Raw genomic sequence first — 12,446 nt, 5'->3', positions numbered from 1 at the left:
ACATTGAATCAGTTATGTATTAAACTAAAAATTTATTAAATATTTCATTAAATTGGATAAAGGTGTTGGTGTAAGGAACAACTTGTTAAATAATAAACTCATTAAAGTATGATAAAAATATGATGGCCTGTTTATACTATTTTCAAAATACGTAAAATCAAGTAAAACTTACGTAAAAATTACTTAAATTTTTTTTTTGAGACAGAGTCTCACTCTGTCGCCAGGCTCGAGGCTGGAGTGCAGTGGCACAATCTCGGCTCACTGCAACCTCTGCCTCCCGGGTTCAAGCAATTCCCCTGCCTCAGCGTCCCGAGTAGCTGGGACTACAGGAGCACGCCACCATGCCCAGTTAATTTCTATATTTTTAGTAGAGACGGTGTTTCACCACGTTGGCCAGGATGGTCTCAATCTCTTGACCTCGTGATCCGCCCGCCTCAGCCTCCCAAAGTGCTGGAATTACAGGCTTAAGCCACCGCACCCGGCCAAATTACTTAAATTTTTTAATAAAAAATTTAAAGTAGTAGAGTACATGTTTAAAAAGACATGATGTAGTGTTACAGCTCTTTTTGAATTTGTCTAGCAGATTTTCAGTTTTTTAGCGGAAACCCACCCCAATCAATACACACACAAAGACGATGTGACTAATCCTCTCAGAGAGCTCTTTCAAGTTTATAGAACAAATATCTCTCTTTACATGCATTTTTTTCTTCTAAAATTTCTCTTGAGTTTCTTAGAAGTTCTATATTTCCTGTTTATCATTCTATTTAAATTTCTCTATAAAGTCATCCAAATTCTCATATTCATAAACACAAAGGAAAACGTTTCAGATCCTCTTGCTTGACCACTAGATGACATTTCACACTATTCATCACTTCTTCCTTCCCATAAACCTATCCTCCCTCAGTTTCTTGACTCTCTTCGGGATCCCCTGCTCCTCAGCTTATTCATGTGATGCTGATTCTCAGCCTTCTGAAATCTGTTTATCTTTGCTCTTTGAGAAACATTAAACTTTCCTTCTTTAGCTCTCACAATCATGGCAAATATATAGCAGTTGAAGATCCTTGCCACTTTATCCTGCGCTACATGCCCATGAAATAAAATAGAATTCATTTATAAGTCTTTCCTGATTCAAAATTCTCAAAATCCATCACATTTTGAATTGGGAATAGGGTTTATTTCTCCAGGAAAGGTCTGAAATCATGGGCAACTCTCACCAAGGATGTGGGAATAAACTTAACGAAATGTAAACCGTGTTGCCTCTAAATACAAGAGAAAAATGCTAAGAAGTAAGATAAAATTTATAATTTCAGAAAGTTCTGATCAGTTGTTGAACTCAAGTAACAGCTTTGTTTAAAGAATGGCAACTTAGTGCAGCTGTGTTATTGTCAGGAGTTCTCGACCTTCACATTAGTAGTTAGGATAAAAGGGAAGCAACAAAGGGAGGAGGGTATGATGAGGCATGTTCAACTCCCACTTCCTTTTTTGTGGGGACTAGGGGGATCTTCTTGGCCAAGAGGTGGGTTCCATTCAGTGTTGAGTAGCTTAGAATTTTATTTTTGGTTTACAATCTGAAAAGTAAATGTCAACTGAGGACAAAAATCCTTATAGATAATACATTGGCTAGGCTTCTGTGATTAGTTGTATCAAAGTAAAGATAGGATTGTTTATTAGGGGACCATGAAATTTAATCAGTGACAGCATGTTAGAATTTTCACCTGAGAAAAGTTGTAAGAAATCATTTGTAGAGGACTGTATTGTGTCAAGGGAATATCTCATTCTTATGCTTTTATTTTTCTCAGTCAAATTTCTTATTAACATGTTTATCAACTGAAGTTATAATAAGAATTAAATTTCTAAAATAGGTAACAAAATTGGAGGAACAAGACCATGTTTAATGGATTATTCTATCTCTGTTAAGCTTTCTTCAAAATAATTAGAAAATACTGCATTCATCAGAGGATAAAACATTGAAGCAGAAATGGCAAAATAAATACATGCGAGCAAAGAGGATGGACTGCTATGTAACTCTATAAATTGTCTGGCATATTTATTTGTTTTTCATTATGTTTAGAGTGTTTCAAAGGATTATGAAAATAAGTTAGAATGAAGATGAGTGTTCTCCTCTTGTAGCAAATGACTTTTTAATACATCAGTTAATTGAACTATTTTCCGACAAGGAAGATGACAGACAATATCAACTATCAAAACTTTTAGAGAAAAGTGTTACATTCTTGCTAAAAATTAGGAAAAAAACATCCTGTTATATTTAGTTGTATTAAGTTACAAGAGGAAACTAAGCATAATTTTTAAAATGAATATAAACTGCTGACAAGGCTACATTCTCTTCACTTATTTTAAATAATTTTATTTATTCTTTTGTCTTAGACAACTATCATTGATCATTCTATTATGGAGAATACTGTAACCAATGTTAGCACTTGGAAAAATATATTGAGGATTGAGAGTCTGCATTTACACTAATATATCTCATAAGCAGAGAAAATGTAGGTGACTGCAACCAGTACCACCCTTAAGTCAGCGCAAGAGACAAGTTCACTGGGATAATGTGTGTCTCCCTCTTCTAAACCATGTTCCTGGCACCAGAAATCCTTCAGTTCTTTCACTAAATGATGCCAACCCTCATCCATGTACTATACCAGCATCTTCCCAGTTTCACCTTCATGAATTTAGATTACATGTTCAATGTGATCATACCTAGCTCATAGGAGTGGCCAAGGTAGAGAAGTGTGAGAGAATAGAGTTTGGGAAGACAAGGTAGGAGGCCCAGGGACCAGCTTTCCTCCTGTGGTCACATCTGCATTTTTGCTCACACAGTTTTCTCCATGTGATATTCTCCCTACTCTTCTTGTGAATTCTGACTTATCTTTCAAAGCTACTTACGTAGACATGCCACTAACTTTTCTAATGTGTTATTACATGTTACTATGTTTACATGTTACTGTTACTTACACATGTTACTATTATGCCCTTGTCATATGATATTACATGGGTTTTTTGCTACCTTTCAATTTCCCATTTGAACCCTTGAATGCTGACAAATTATTTCTTTACTTTTTGTTTCCCTAGTGACTTCTCCAGTGCATAAAATAAATTATCACATGATGGAAGTTAGTAAATATTTTTGAACTAAGTAATGATAACATATTATCTATTTAAACAATATCTGGGATTCTAGTCAACTATTCAGTTGGTTACTCAAATGAATTTATTGTGTAATATTCTTGCCATTGTGAAATTGCTATTTATATGTATCTCCTGGAACAAGTGGTATTTTCACTGACATGATATTCCATTGTTATCTAAGGACAAGAGGAAAATGGTAAGAAGATAAAATTTATAATTTTAGAAAGTTCTGATCAATTGTTGAATTCAAGCAGTCAATTCAAAAGGATGAGTGCTAATAGAAATAAATGCAATGGTTTAATGAAAGTTTGTATTCTAGGCTAATCCATGGAGACTTCATACTTGATAGCATGGTTTGACTATTCATAGCAAAAGGAAAAATTTCATTATTGTGTGTCTTGTACTATTTTGTGGAAAACTGTGTCTTGTATCATTCTGTGTAATTCTGTATAAATTTGTTCTTGTGAAAATGCTAAGTAACCACAGATAGAGTTTTTTCTTTTAACTTTCATTTTAAGTTCGTGGATACATGTGTAGGATGTGCAGGTTTGTTAAGCAGGTATATGTGTGTCATGGGGGTTTGTTATATAGATTAATTTACCACCCGGATATTACGCCTAGTATCCATTAGTTATTTTTCCCGATCCTCTCCATTATCCTACCTTCCACCTTGTAATAGGCCCCATTCTGTGGTGTTCTGTCTGTGTGTCCATCTGTTCACTTCATTTAGTTCCCGCTTAAAAGTGAGAACATGCCATGTTTGGTTTTCTGTTTCTGTGTTAGTCTGCTAAGGATAATCATCTCCAGATCCTTTCATATCCCTACAAAGGGTATGATCTAGTTTTATTGAGAAAATATCAAGAAACCTATGAGCCCCTAAATATTCCTTCCCACTAATTACAATGATTTGAATTGTAGCTGGGGCTGTACTTAGTCCTGAACATATGATCATATTATCAGTAGAAAAAAAGGATTGTCCCAAATAAAACCCATGTATTGATAATATAAAAAATATATATTTATAGCCCAAATCTCTCCTCTGGGTTCTAAAGTCCAATTCAACTCTTAATATCCATAATTGGATACCTCAAAAAGGTCAAACTCAACATGCAGAACAGAACCTTTTATTTTTACTCAAATACCAATTTTCCACATATCAGTAAATGTTCTAGCATATACTAAATTTCTCAAGGCAGAAACCTAGAAGCTATTTCTTTCTTCCAGTTTGTTCTTGCCTCCTGCTCACCATGATATCCAATTTGTCAGAAAGTTTCAATGATTCAAGTTTCAGTCAATTTTCCTCTAAGTATATTAAGAATTTCTCTTGCTTCCTTGTCTAAAGCTACCACATTTGTCTATTATGTCGTTCCTCATATGAACTTCTGTAACAGTCTTTCAAGTGATCTCCCTGCTTGCACCCTTGCCGCCTTCCTTACACATCATCTTAAAATTTGAAGCAGAGCTTTTCCTTTCTCTGCTGAAAGCCTTTCTGTTGCACTTGGAATAAAAATTCAAGCGCCTTCCTGAATCTGATCTTTCTTGCTTTCTCCCTAGTGGGTTGCTCAATACAACAACACCTTTATTGTTCATTATATGCCTGCCACATTTTTCTTCACTGAGTTCTTCTGCTTGTCATTCACTTTATTCCAGTTTTTACGCAACTACCACCATTTAATTATTTAATTCAATGTTTAAATATCCATTTCTCAAAGAGATGTTACCACATATAATGTAGCTTCATTCCACCCACACACACATATTTTTCTCCATTCCTTTTTATTCTTTCATAGTATTTACCCCAACTTACAGTTTATTCTTCTACTAGCATTTATGTTCATCTCTCTTATTCTTTCAGATGAGAACCATGTCTGTTTGATTTACTACTGTATTTCCATTACCTCACATGGTTCCTCTTGCATAATAATTAATATTTGTTGAAAAATAAGTGGATTTAGGATAGATTTACTAATATGTAGCCTACTGAAGCATCCTGAAAAATAAAATGTAAATCATACAGATGTTTTCCTCTTAAAAGTATATTAAAATAAGATGGAATACAAATATATAAACAAAGAAACAACCAGGCAGTGGAGTTTTAAATTTAATTTGTAAAAGTAATAAGTTTTCCAAAATATCTATCCATAGGATAGTGAAAGACTTTTGCTATTTTCAAACTACTTTGGTTCTTATCTTTATATTTGAGGAAGATGAAACTCTTAACATGTCAAATTTCATCTATTAGTTTCACATTTTACCTTATAATTTAAAAGTGACTTCCATTGTCACTGAGGTATCTATCAAAAGCATATCTATAAATATCCTTTGCTCATTTTCTTGAAATGAGGTGTGAATGAAAATTGTAATTCTTTGCAACTTCATAAAAATAATAGTCAAGGTTTTTTTCTGTAAAAAAACTACAATATCCATGCTTGCTTTTCAATGTTTGGTTTTGGTTAAACAACATTATAGATTAAATAAATGATGCTGTGATATAAAGACAATCAGTTTAATATATTAACTATATGCTATATTTTCTCATGTACCTATAAACAAAACTTGTGCCCAAATACTCGAAATGGATATTTAAAATGACAATGATAGATGGCCAGATTAAATGAGTTAACTCAGACATTACTTTTTTTTCTGAAATGGTTAAGTAATTACAATAGAAAATCCTTTTTTTTTTAAGCCCAGATAGCCCCAAGATTGCATTTGTTTGCTGTGTTTTGTTTAGATACAGTCTATATTTTACCATTCTTATAACACCAAAGAAGCTGTCTTTAAGTATAAAATGGAAATCATTCTAATCAGTATTATCTCTACAATTCAGTCTCCTGGGGAAAGAGTTATAGAGAAAAAATGGCTATGTTTGTAGTAATTTGAAAATAAACCATGCTAGATGAGGTATGAAATGGGACAGATCTTTTTTTTTTTTTTTAATTATTCAGTCTCCATAAAGACTGTCAAAAATTGCCAATGCCTACTGTATTTTAAGTCTTCATGGCAGGGTATTGGGAAAAGTTTTCAATTAGCAATAATCACGCCTCAGATAAACCTCATTGGCTGCAATACTGCCATTGTGCAAAGCTCAACTGGGACAAATCTTAACATTTATATATTTATTTTTCCTTTCTTCTGAAGATTCTTAGTGAATAACTGTATTCCTATGAGACAAAGCAGAGTTTATAATAACTGAATTACATCATAGAAAACCATGCAGTTGAGGTTTTAATATTTTTGTTTTGAATCAAATCTTGTGATTTTTCTACTTACTATGAGTCAAAAATTTTGAGACACTAATAGGAGGAAACACTTAAAGGATTTTTATACTTCTCTTTATTCCCTATTAAAATAAAAATATAAACAATTTTCAGCTATTATTAATAATGCCATTCACCACCTCTTCTTGGTAGGGGCAAATTCAACAGTCTATGAATCCTTGGGGTCAAGCTATTGTGGTCTTAATATGTTGGAGGCAGACACATTAGGGAGAGGGTAGATTACAATGTCCACTTGACTGAATAATTGAATATAACATGATAGTTTATTTTTAAAACTTGTCCATGGTCTAAGAGTGCAGTGGTTAGAGGTGAAGCAGGGGATAGAATTTATCTACTACCACACTACCATTTACTGCAGTCTTTAAACAATTCTTAAACAGAGGAACAGATCTTTTCTCAAATGGATTTAGTGAGAATTATCATGCAGTCCCTGAAGTGAAAAACCTAAAATACCAGAGATATATACATAATATTCAACTTTTCTGAGTGCAAACTTGTACATATCTTAAAGAAAAAAGGGGATTCTCTTTTTAGGGTAATTTTGTAATTTTTAACAATATTCTCTTTTCCTATATGGAGGGAAACATTATGTGACAACAATAAATTAAGATTTCACCCTAAATCTCCCATAGTTCACCAAACTATAAAATAAAAGCTGAGACAAAATATCAGCTGAACCTATATTAACTCTGGGATTAATTTTATCATATTTAGAAATAATTTTTACATATAAATCATACATAAAGTGACATACTTAAACTATTGGAAATATTAACATCAGAGATAAGTTTCTAACTTATTCTGTACATAGAAAGATATTACAGATGGAGAGAGAAAAGATGTGCACTCAAGGATCAGACATTTTTCATGAGTCCACATGATTCAAGTGATTGATAGTTAAAGAATTTTTAATAGCAAAGACAATTCACAAAAGGGTTAAATTCACAAGACTAAATGCAGCTTGTCAAACAGGATTAACAAAAGCATCTAATAATCCAAAGTAAGAAAAGAAGGTAAAGTTGAAATGAACAGCAGAACACTTGAATTAAATCAGCACATCTCTCTGTGAATCTAATGAGCTAACATTTTGAGTATTCTTTGATTCACTCTAGCAATCCAAAATTGTTTAAGCATTCAGTCAAGCAGTAATTTTATTTGAAATTACTTTGACTTTATGTGTGCTGAATGACCATGACTTGGATTTTTATTTGTGTTGAATTAACAAAGTTGACCTTCTTAGATATTAGTACTCTATTTAAACTTACTTTTAAATAACAAATTCCAAATTTCTCTCTAAATAAGCTGCATGGCCTTAACAGGTACAGTAATACTCAAAGTCACAGCAGCTTCACTCAAGACAGGTCATTAGAATATTCACTCTTCTTACAGCCATGCTACCTCTACCTCCTTTTTTTAACCCACATATTTATACGTATTTGTATAGCACCATCAGTACCTGAATATAAACAGTGATATTTTTGATGTTCAGATCCATCCTTATGAGATCCATAGCCATCAGGGGATGTGGGAATATGTAATCCTATGGAAGGTTCAATCAGACCAACCTGTCACAGAGGACACTTAACAAACATCTGCAGTTTCATCATGAGGAAGAAGGGTAAATCTGTGAAACTTCAGTTGTATTTCAGCCAATTGTGAGAAAGAATTCTAAAATTTAGCTATTCAACATGCCTCAGAAAGTATGGTTGTCCTCACTAGAATTTTTGGATAGATGGTGAATGGCCATTTTGTCTTAGATGTCAAAGAGATTTTTATTCCTCCACTGAGGGTGATACAGTTAACTGTCAAAGTTTCTTGAAGTCTTAGTTTCAATTCTTGGAGGAAAAAAATTTTTATCCTCAGTTGTCACAGAAGGAGCCATCTGACAGATGTGGGCAGCTGCATTGTCTGTCAGAATGTATATTTGGACTGGCATGTATTATAACAGAGTGCACCTTGGGCAGTCATATGATGTAAAGACAAAAGACAGGTTGGAGTGGATAGGCCAGTGAACAAAAAGCAGCACTAAATAAACTTCACTGTAGATGTTCAATATTGGCCCAAAGTCCTGTCACCCAATGTCTTCATCAATCAATCTATAAAACAAAAGGATTGGACAGTATTTTATTCATCAAATATGTCTTGAATCTTCACTATATTTCAAGTCCTGCAGATACAAAATATAAAGATATAATCTTTAAAGTACTTCTGGTCAAGTAAGTAGAGCCAGGTGAGGAATGGCATCTCAAGGAAGGCTTCCTGGAGGAGGTGAACTCTGAGTCTGAAAAAGACAGGGATTGAGTCAGGGATTGAGTCAGGGAGCATATTGAAAACACAATGGTTATGAATCCAAGCTGGAAGAGTCAGCATATTGAAAATACAATTGTTATGAATCCAAGCTGGAAAAGTCTTAGTGGGTGAAAGTGTGTGTGATGGGGTTGGAGTAATGGGGAGAAATGATGGGAGGCTCCTTTGAACTTTCAACTACCCTGAATGTATTTCTATTCCATTGACTTAAAAAATTACGTTTTAATTTTCCATTGATTATGATTTTCTTCAGGATAAAAATCGTTTTGTTCTTTTCACTCTACCTCCCTAAACCTTCACCTTACTACCACCACTTAGAGGGATTGATAATCACAGACTCTCAATAAATAGGTTGATGAATGAATGCTACACTCCTTTTCCCCTAGGCAAGGATGCAAAGTTAAAATTGAGGCAGAGGTCTCAAGGCAATTAGCTGTCCATTGATCTTTTGCATAAACAGGTCTTGGTCTCTTGGCCTCTACTCAACCCTGTAAAGTTTCCATACCTTCCCTCTACTCCCTCCCAACTCCTTACCTTACATAGGTCTAAGTCAAGAACTGATATAATTAAGAGATCTCACAGTAAAATTAGTCTTTACATATGAAAAATATGGTTTTCCATCCCGTAGCCTACAGGAGGCAGCACTGGTACTCAGAGCAGTAATAAGGCAATATTTGGAAGCCTGAAAAATGAAGCATCTAAATGAAATCAAAGCTAGTTGCTAAGCCTGTTTTATCAAGCAGTTCTGTGTCTAGGGATTCTTTTCTGCAAACTCACTACATCTGCTTTATGTTGCTGCCATGTTTTACACATAATTGTTAATTGTTCCCATGTTTACTCATTGCTCAGTAAATGGCTGGCACTAACTTCAGAGAAGTAATGGGCCAGGTGTGGTGGCTCACACCTGTAATCCCAGCACTTTGGGGGCTGAGGTGGGTGGATCCCTTGGAGTCAGGAGTTTGGGACCAACCTGGCCAACATGGTGAAACCCCATCCTACTAAAAATATGAAAATTGTTGGGCGTGGTGGTGGGTGCCTGTAATTCGGGCTACTTGGGAAGCTGAGTCAAGAGAATCACTTGAATCTGTGAGGCAGAGGTTACAGTGAGACGAGATCATGCTATTGCACTCCAACCTGGGCCACAAAAAAGAAATTCTGTCTCACACACACACACACACACACACACACACACACACACACACACACAGTCAGAGAAGTCATATACAGAAACTATCCAGCAGTCTGGCTAAGGTGGGTACAGTACATGGGGCACAAGATTTGCTATTGAGTATTTCTGTGCCAAGGGCATTAATGAATGAGTGTCTTGACAAACAATCACAGAACTTTATTCATTTTGGAGCCAGGAAGCATAAGTATCATTTAAAAATTAACACACACTGTGTTTTCATCCAGCACAAGGAGTAGCAAATTCTTCATGTGCCAAGTGCAAAAGAAGTCTTTCATCAGCCTTGCTAAGGGTTGTGTCTCTGAGGATGGTCATTTTTCCTTTGGCTCCAATTCATACTGATGGCTTAAATATGAGGTTAGGTTTAAAGAGTCTAAATCAGGTGAAGTGATTTCCTTGTTAGTGGAGGCAGGAGGAGAACAGAGTCATCTGTCCCATCACTAGAATATATTGATTTGGCACTAGAAAGAAAAGAAGTAAAGCAAATGGGCCCTATATGTGACTCCTATTAAGAAACAGTAATATAATTCAAGCTAGCAGGGAAAAATGTCACATATCAAAGGATTGCTTTTGGAAAAAGAAAAAAAATAACATTGAGCTCTCTCTTAACTGGAGACTTTCAAGTAAAATATGCCCCATGTCTACAGAAAACATATGATGGCATTAATGAGGAAAAACTCATATATAATGTAAGTTATCATTTTGAGAAAGCCAGCTACTACTTTTGCATTTACTCCATAAATTGCCACATTGCATGCATTTGATTTCTTATAATTTTCTCATTATTAATAGAAGAAGGAACTTATAGTATCTTTTACTTATAAGTCACTAGATATTAGTGAAGATTTCCTTGAACTTCCTCTGTCCTCAGTATAATAACCACTGAAAGGCACTTTCATATATAGATTATTACATCAAGTTTAAAGTCATGCAGAGCTGGGTTTAAAGCCTGGCTCCACTAACATATCATTACAAGTAACAGAAAACATGATTTAAACTAGCTTGAGGAAGTAATGGGAATTTGTTCATATAATTAAAAAATTTCAGGGGAATCTGGATTCAGGCAGGGCTAAAAATTCAGGGATCAAATAGTATGATCAGAACTGAATTTCTTCCCATCTCTTGGCATAGTCTTCTCTCTTCCATGCTATGATTTTTATTTTTTTGGTGGGAAATGGCTATAGCTCCGTCTTCTCTCAGGAGCAATCATAGGGATGTTCAGCCAGGAAGACAGTGGGCTTGTAGGACAGAGCTTGAAAAACAGATGCCCTAAAAATTGATGGTTATTATTAGAAATTAAATAAATACATTCTTGGTGACAAAAATGCCATTTTTCTATCCCACAACAATTTACTCTGTGATCTTGGGCAACTTATTTAGCCCATCCAAATAAGTTACAAATTGAAATTGTAAAACGGAAATGATATTAAGTACTTTCTAAAGCATCTAAGGTTTAAAAAATCTTTTTGAAAACTGTTTCTAAAGCTCTTGGTAGAATACATGACAAATAATAAATGGGAAATAAAGCTGCTAAAAAAAATCCAGAAAGATGTATGAGTAGGCAAATGGGGTTCTGATCTTAGGCCCTGATCACAGGACTGATGGTCTTTCTAAAGCGGAACTACATTTCTGTGACAAAAACGCATTACAAAGTATGTGACTAAGTGCATGGAATAGCTTAAACTTGCCAAAGAAAATTACACCAGCATTTATGAGAGACACAGTATATTTGGCAGAGAGAAATAAAAAGGAAAAAAATCTATGTTCTTGCTATATGAAAAATGCATCATTTGTTTTAATCCTTCCACCTACAGAGAAAGAAGAGACAGTCAAGGACAAAAACATAGCTTCATGCATATGCATCACTTGGCTATAGAACATTGATAAAATTTCCTTGTATCTGTCAGGGTCTTCAGCCTGATAGCTCAAAGAATACCCACTGGGCTAGACTAGATGATGAAATCAGTGAAAGAGAGAGAGGAGAAAGAGATAGAGTCAGAGAGAGAGAGAGAGAGAGAGAGGAAGAGAAGAGGACGGGGGGGAGGGGAGGGGAGGAAGAAAGTGTAAACCAGGGATGTGTGCATTGGTATTAATGCTAGCAAATAAGGAGGCCTCCTTATCTTCTTGGAAACATGCTAATGATCTTATTCTGATTTCTCATAAGTAATATGAATTTCCAGGAGGGCAACAAGGGGTAGTTGCCCTTATTAGGAAAATAGTTGAAGGTAAAGTACCAATCCTAAAACTCTCTTTCTAATAGTTCTGTCAATCCAGAACTCAAGGCAGAATTTCTAGAGACAGAGTAGACTGTGGAGCAGAAACATAATGGTTCCCCTATTACTTCAGCTATACTCATATAGTAAAGACAGGACAAAAAGTACAACAGGGAAAGTCAATTGATTTGCTATAATAGACATGACAATTGCCTTCTTTTTCATTTCTGTCTCAGAGTCCCATCAGGCACAATTTACATTTTATAAGATGATATTTAATATACATGTGTGCTTTTTGCCACAGGGATATTTGAA

General features: G+C 34.8%; 2 non-coding genes across 2 annotated transcripts; one reads left to right on the top strand and one right to left on the bottom strand.

The window, feature by feature from the left end:
* The first annotated feature begins 549 nt into the window (after positions 1–549).
* Positions 550–610, top strand: LOC135270660 (U7 small nuclear RNA). The gene has a single exon (XR_010338804.1). It is a non-coding gene; the product is annotated as a U7 small nuclear RNA (small nuclear RNA).
* Positions 611–6,092: 5,482 nt separating this feature from the next.
* On the bottom strand, positions 6,093–6,233 carry LOC135270690 (U4 spliceosomal RNA). Its single transcript, XR_010338822.1, has one exon. It is a non-coding gene; the product is annotated as a U4 spliceosomal RNA (small nuclear RNA).
* Between the last annotated feature and the right edge of the window lie 6,213 nt (positions 6,234–12,446).

The sequence above is a fragment of the Aotus nancymaae genome, unplaced genomic scaffold, assembly GCF_030222135.1.
Source record: "Aotus nancymaae isolate 86718 unplaced genomic scaffold, 86718_ANA_hifiasm-v0.15.2.pri h1tg000064l_1, whole genome shotgun sequence".
NCBI classification, from domain to species: domain Eukaryota; kingdom Metazoa; phylum Chordata; class Mammalia; order Primates; family Aotidae; genus Aotus; species Aotus nancymaae.
Note: the sequence above shows the minus strand (reverse complement) of the source record. Positions and strands in the feature narration are given on the sequence as shown.